At 42.9% G+C, this 7,533-nt stretch overlaps 1 non-coding gene across 1 annotated transcript; it reads left to right on the plus strand.

Moving 5' to 3' along the window:
- Window positions 1-2,230: 2,230 nt before the first annotated feature.
- On the plus strand, window positions 2,231-2,368 carry LOC119927702. Its single transcript, XR_005450680.1, has one exon. It is a non-coding gene; the product is annotated as a small nucleolar RNA SNORA7 (small nucleolar RNA).
- The last annotated feature ends 5,165 nt before the right edge of the window (window positions 2,369-7,533 follow it).

Here is a 7,533-nt window from a genome sequence, read left to right on the forward strand (position 1 = left end):
ACATATAGAGATGGTCCCTACCCAACAGTGGGCTCACAGTCTAGAAGGGTGAGATAGAGAACAACACAAAACGTATTAACAGAATAAAATAGATAGAATAAATATGTACAAGTAAAATAAATAGAGTAATAAATACGTACAAACATATATACATACATACAGGTGCTGTGGGGAAGGGAAGGAGGTAAGGCAGGGGGGATGGAGAGGGGAAGGAGGGAATGAAGGAGGGGGCTCAGTCTGGGAGGAGGTGAGCTCTCAGTAGGGCCTTGAAGGGAGGAAGAGAGCTAGCTTGGTGGATGTGGGGAGGGAGGGCATTCCAGGCCAGGGGGATGAAGTGGGCCGGGGGTCGACAGCAGGACGGGAGAACGAGGCACGGTGAGGAGATTAGCGGCAGAGAAGCAGAGGGTGTGGGCTGGGCTGTAGAAGGAGAGAAGGGAGGTGAGGTAGGAGGGGGTGAAGTGATGGAGAGCCTTGAAGCCGAGGGTGAGGAGTTTCTGCCTGATGAGTAGGTTGATTGGTAGCCACTGGAGATTTTTGAGGAGGGGAGTAACATGCCCAGAGCATTTCTGGACAAAGACAATCCAGGCAGCGGCGTGAAGCATGGATTGAAGTGGGGAGAGACAGGAGGATGGGAGGTCGGAGAGGAGGCTGATACAATAATCCAGATGGGATAGGATGAGAGCTTGAACGAGCAGGGTAGTGGTTTGGATGGAGAGGAAAGGGCGGAACTTGGCAATGTTGCGGAGCTGAGACCGGCAGGTTTTGGTGACAGCTTGCATATGAGGGGTGAACGAGAGAGCGGAGTCGAGGATGACACCAAGTTTGCGGGCTTGTGAGACGGGAAGGATGGTAGTGCCGTCAACAGTGATGGGAAAGTCAGGAAGAGGGCGGGGTTTGGGAGGGAAGACAAGGAGTTCAGTCTTGGACATGTTCAGTTTTAGGTGGCGGGTAGACATCCAGATGGAGATGTCCTGAAGGCAGGAGGAGATGCGAGCCTGGAGGGAGGGAGAGAGAGCAGGGGCAGAGAGGTAGATTTGGATGTAGATGTTCTGTTAGATATTCTGTTTTGCCCACAATATTCAGAGATTTCTATTTTGTTCCCCAAATCTCCCAACGGATTTTTAGGTTGTAGCAATGGTGACTAATGATCATCATAATTAGAATGATAAAATATTCAGTGGTATTTTACAGAGGACTTTACGGTCTTAGACTGAGTGACTCAAAATCTACAAATGTTTGGGAGACTAGAATCCTTTTGACAAACTAACCATTATTTAATTTTTTTTTTCATTAAGGGGATGAATGACAAAGCTGTGAAATGTTAAAAGCTCACCACTGACAAAAATGTTATGTCAAAGTTACATGATATTATATAACACTGAAGACCAAGAATAGTTTTTTAAAAAAGGAACCAAAAGAGCACTGGTCTTTTCAGTGGTTTTGAAAGTACTCAGAGATTTCTTTTGTAAATGTGGCAACTGAATACTTGGATCTTTTTCACGTCTCCAAATTAATTTGCTTTTATGCCAGTTTGTCATTGGGCTGTATATTGAAAAGACCAACTAAAATTGGTCAGGTCAGTGAAGCCCATAATATGTTTCATTATCCATAAAAACATGCAACTTGCCCCTCCTGGCATGGCAGCAGGAGGAATCCTCTCTGGTCAGTCAGTCAGTCATATTTATTGAGCATTTACTGTGTGCAGGGCACTATACTAAGGGCTTGGGAGAGTACACTATAACAATAAACAGACACATTCCCTGTCCACAGTGAGCTTACACAATAATTTCTCGATATACTTTTCTGCTGAGTTCTGCTTCCAAAACATTTGAAGAACTGGAATTGCAATGATATTCTTTAGAAATATTTTGAATAAATTATAGCAATACATCTTTCTTTCCATTTGCATTTTAATAGGACTACAAATGCCAAAATCCAGCTTTTTCTCCTCATAAAAGATTCAATTTTCACCGTTGGCTTTCAGAAGAGTGAGTGGCTATTCTTATTTCATTCTTGAGGCATTAAGAGGATTTTATTGGCACAACACACATTTTTGTAATAATTTATCAATCTAACAATTGTATTTATTGAGCTCTTACTGTGTACAGGGCACTGTACTAAGTGTTTGGGAGGGTGTAAACAGCAATGCAACAGATACATTCCCTGCCCACAGTGAGTTTATAGTCTAGAGGGAGAAACAGACATTAATATAAATTAATCCCAGATATGTTCCCTCTCAGGGTTGTTCCTGGAGTGTTTCCAGTACTCTACCAGTCTCAGCTACGGGAGGGTGAGTCAAGCAGAGGTATACTCATTCCATTCCTAACTTGGGCAGTGGTTAGTGAGTGGAAGGCAATCTGCTACAAGGCAAAACTCACCTGTGCTGGGCAGCAGCGACATGGGAGAGAGTTGAGGACGGAGACTTGAGTTTACTTCACAAAAGGTGGCAATGGTAAACTACTTACATAGTTTTACCAATAAAACTCTATGGATACACTACCAGAATGATTGCAGATGGAGAGCAGGGTGTTTTGGGAGAGATGTGTCAGTGGTGTTGCTATGGGTTGGAAACGACTCAACGGCATAAGATAAGGTGGATAACCCGGCTCCACCACTTGTCAGCTGTGTGACCTTGGGCAAGCCACTTAACTTCTCTGTGCCTCAGTTACCTCATCTGTAAAATGGGGATTAAAACTGTGAGTCCCACGTGGGACAATCTCATCACCTTGTATTCCCCAGAGCTTGGAGCAGTGCTTTGCACATAGTAAGCACTTAACAAATACCATTATTATTATTATTATTATATGTACATAAGTGCTGTGAGGCTGGGAGTGGGGGATGAATAAAGGGAGCAAGTCAAGGTGACTCAGAAGGGAGTGGGAAAAGAGGCTTTAGTTGGGGAAGGCCTCTTGGAGATGTGCCTTCAATAAGGCTTTAAAGGGGGGAGACAAATTTTCGGCTAAGAGGGACAGTGGGAGGGCTGGAGGGAGGGAACCCGGGTCTAGGCACTGTGCATCTTGGGGATAACGTTAGGTTCTCTTGCACATATCTCTGCTCCCTGGTGTCCTTGAGTTAGTCATGGCCATGATCACCAGGGCAATGGGGGAAAACCAACATTTTCCTTTCCTAGATGGATGACAGGAATAGCTGGGGGAAAGATTCATTTATTCAATTTTATTTATTAAGCACTTACTGTGTCTGGAACACTGTACTAAGCACCTGGGAGAGTATAATATAACAAACAGGCATTTTCCCTGCCCACAATGAGCTTATAGTCTAGAGAGGGAGAAAGGCATAAATATAAATCAAATGACAGATATGTACATAAGTGCTGTGGGGTTGGAAGGGGGATGAATAAAGGGAGTAAGTCAAGGTGATGCAGAAGGGAGTTGGAAAAGAGGAATGGGGGGCCTAGATAGAAAGGCCTCTTGGAAGAGGTGTGTCTTTAATAAGGCTTTGAAGTGGGGGAGAGTGATTGTCTGTCAGATTTGAGGTGAAAGGGCATACCAGGCTAGAGGGAGGACGTGGACGAGAGGTAGGCGATGAGACAGATGAGACTGAGGTAGAGTGAGAAGGTTAGCATTAGAGGAGCGAAATGTGTGGGCTGGGTTGTAGGAGGAGAGTAGCGAGGTGAGGTAGGAGGTGACAAGGTGATTGAGTGCTTTGAAGCCAATGGTGAGCAGCTTTTGTTTGATGAGGAGGATGGGCAGCCACTGGATTTTCCTGAGGCATGGGGAAACATGTCCTGAACATTTCTGTAGAAAAATGATACAGGCATCAGAGTGAAGTATGGACTGGACTGGGGAAAGACAGGAGATTGGGAGGTCAGCAAGGAGGCTAATGCAGTAATCCAGGCAGGATAGGATTGAGTAATTGTATTAACATGGTAGAAATTATGATGGAGAGGAAAAGGCGGGTTTTAGCAATGTTGTGAAGGACCACTTGCCATCCAGCCCTGCTTCCCTGATCAGTCAGTGACAGCAGTGGCTCCAGTCCCAGAACCTGAGCCGATTTGCCAGCCTGAAAGGGCATGATCCGATCATTACAGAATCCACTTCTGGTTCAGGAAAGCTGACCACTGCTTCATCCTTCCCTTGGGCCCTGGCTGTGTGCCTCAGCAATGGTCAACTTTCCCCATTAGGGTCAGTTGCTTGCTCCCCCTTACTCTGGCTTTCCCCTTCCCTCCCATTTGTCCAAAGATGCACTCCTGTTTTCCCCTCTTTCTCCACTGACTTTTCTTCTTCTATCCCTCCTCTTTATTCCTCTTTCCTCTTCCCTTTTATCTTTCTTCCCACGTTCTTTCTGGTATCAGGGGCAGGGCTCTGGTGACTGGAATAGCTTCATCCCTGCAACCATGGGAGTGAAACTCTGTCCCAGAATGACAATAACATTTCTGTTGTCTTTGAGTTGCTTTATTTTGGCCATTTCCGTTGCATTTCTCTTTCATTAGTTGTCCATGTTCTCCTTTAGAGTGGTAGCCTTTACTGGCATAGGGCCAGCGTTTGAATCAGCATTTGCTTCCTTCCTGACAGTTTGTAAGCTCCTTGAAGGTAGTGGTTTTGTCCTCTTTGCTCTAGTGTACTCTCCCAAGTACCCTGTACAGTGCTCTATACACAACTCAGCAAATTCCATTAATTGTTGAATTAGTGCAATTATATTACACTGAAATCGTGAAATTGGAGCCCTGGACTGTAAGCTCCTTGTAGACAGGGAACATGTCTACCAACTCCGTTGTATTGTTCTCACCCAAGAATTTAGCACAGTGCTCTGCACACAAGTGATTAATAAATAAATATCATTGATTGATTAATTAGGTGAGCCTCTTATTGGTCAATCTCCTCCAAAGGCCTTCTGTAAACCTTGGGTGTACTGCATTAGAACTCCTAAATGGGTAGCCTATGGGTAGATTCATTTGCAATGAAAGGAGATTTAAATGCTTGATTGACATTGGGGGAGTTCAAAGGTGAGAATTGAAAAGCTCGGTACACATTTTCCACTTCCGAGAATAAAAAAAAAATCCCACAGTGCATTTCAGGGTCACAGTTAGAAACAAAAACCTATCTCCAATCTCCCAAATTTAACTTACAAACAGGAAATGTTGGGAAAGTAATTTTAACTCAAGCAAGTACTGTAAATTTTGAGAGAGAGAGAACATGGTCTAGAAATGGAATAAATGTGTAGCTTGGACTGTTTTGTTATGAGCGATGGCAGCATAGGCATTTATATTTAATATACGGTTTAAATTTTAACCATCTATAGTTGTACTGTCATACCCCTAGTTATTTGTATTCTGTAGGTATTATTTGTTTATTTGATGGTCTATTGTTTGTGGAAGTGTAATTACATGTTTCACAATGTTTCTTTTTTGAATGTGAGAAGCCTGACAATATTTTCTTTCAAATACTCTTCCTCTATCTTTAGTTACTTGGGAGAACAACACACAATAAATTAGAACAAAATGTATCTCTGCCAAATTGCAGCCAATACATGCACAACAGTTAACATTTGGTTAATGGCTATGCAAGTGAAGATGTACCCATATAGTCAGTAATGCATTACCCAATACTGTGCAAAAAGGTGACAGTAATTTCAACAGGAAGGTTTTGAAGCCCAAAAGACTTTTCTCAATTTGTACAGAGATAAGATTAGCAACGAAAACTGTATTCCCAGAAAATGATTTATTTTTTGCTAGTGTTGATGATGTCAGTGAATATTAAAAGTAAGCCAAATGGCATTCACTGTGACCTTTTGTCTCTATTGTTCACAACTTTCTTAAAAGCACATTTTTGGAAGATAATTTGCTTTTTCTTTTGGAGCAGTACTGATGCGTTATTCTTTCCAAAACCAAGTTGGCTGCTTTTTGCTCTGTTGCCACAAATCTGGTGCTCATCATCATCATCATCAATCATATTTATTGAGTGCTTACTGTGTGCAGAGCACTGTACTAAGCGCTTGGGAAGTACAAGTTGGCAACATATAGAGACAGTCCCTACCCAACAGTGGGCTCACAGTCTAAAAGGGGGAGACAGAGAACAAAACCAAACATACTAACAAAATAAAAAAATTGGATATATATGTACAAGTAAAATAAATAAATAAATAAATAGAGTAACAAATATGTACAAACATATATACATATATACAGGTGCTGTGGGGAAGGGAAGGAGGTAAGATGGGGGGGATTGAGAGGGGCACGAGGGGGAGAGGAAGGAAGGGGCTCAGTCTGGGAAGGCCTCCTGGAGGAGGTGAGCTCTCAGGAGTACCGTAAGTGCTCCTAGGGTAGACCTGAGTGAAGACAGTCATTGTACAAAGTCAGCCGCTATTCGTGATAGATCAATCAATGGTATTGATTGAGCTCTTACTGTGTGTAGAGCTTTGTACTAGCATTTGGAAAAATAGAATGCAATAGAGTTAGAGGGGAGATTCCCTGCCTACAGTGAGCTTTCAGTCTATGGGGTCGGGTGTGTGTGTGAGAGAGACAGACATTAAAACAAATTATAGATAGGAGAAATAGAGTAAAAAGATACATACAAATGTGTTGTAGGGCTGATGTAAATATCAAAGTACTTAAGAGGTATGCAGCATGGCTCAGTGGAAAAAGCATGGGCTTTGGAGTCAGAGGTCATGGATTCAAATCCTGACTTTGCCAACTGTCAGCTGTGTGACTTTGGACAAGTCACTTAACTTCTCTGTGCCTCAGTTCCCTCATCTGAAAAATGGGGATAAAGACTGTGAGCCCCCCGTGGGACAACAGGGGGTCACCTTGTAACCCCCCAGTGCTTAGAACAGTGCTCTGCTCATAGTAAGCACTTAATAAATGCCATCATCATTATTATTATTATTAAGTGCCCAGATGATGCAATAAGGAGGGTGGATAAAAGGAATCAGGGTCTTAGGGAAGGCATCTTAGAGGAGATCATCAATCTTCAATGCTATTTATTGCACGCTTATTGTGTGTAGAGCATAGTATTTCCTCCTGCTTTCAGGACATCTCTACCTTGATGCCCCACTGGCATCGCAAACCCAACATGTTCAAAACAGAACAACTCATCTTCCCACACAAACATTGTCTTCCAGTGACTTTCCCATCATGGTATATAGCACAATTCAATGTAAATAGCATCATCCTCTTCCCTGTCTCACAAACACATAAGCTTGGCATTTTCCTTGACTCATCTCTCTGATTCAATGCATATACTCAATCTGTCATCAAATCCTGTCATTTCTACCTTCACAATATACAAACTGTTACTACGCTGATCCAAGCAATTATCCTATCCTTCCTTGACTACTGCATCAACCTCCTTGCTGACCTCTCTGCCTTCTGTCTCTCTTCAACCCAGTCCATGCTTCACTTTGCTTCCCAGAACATTTTTCTTTAAAAAAAAAACAAACATTCAGTGCATGTTTCCCCACTCCTCAAAAACTTCCAGTGGTTGTCCATCCTCCTCTGCATCACACAGAAGCAGTGTGGGGTGCCACATTATATTAAATCAGGCTGTGCTAGTTCTCTTTTGTCTTTTGAAGCTGTCA

Source organism: Tachyglossus aculeatus, chromosome 4 (assembly GCF_015852505.1).
Source record: "Tachyglossus aculeatus isolate mTacAcu1 chromosome 4, mTacAcu1.pri, whole genome shotgun sequence".
Taxonomy (NCBI): Eukaryota; Metazoa; Chordata; class Mammalia; order Monotremata; family Tachyglossidae; genus Tachyglossus; species Tachyglossus aculeatus.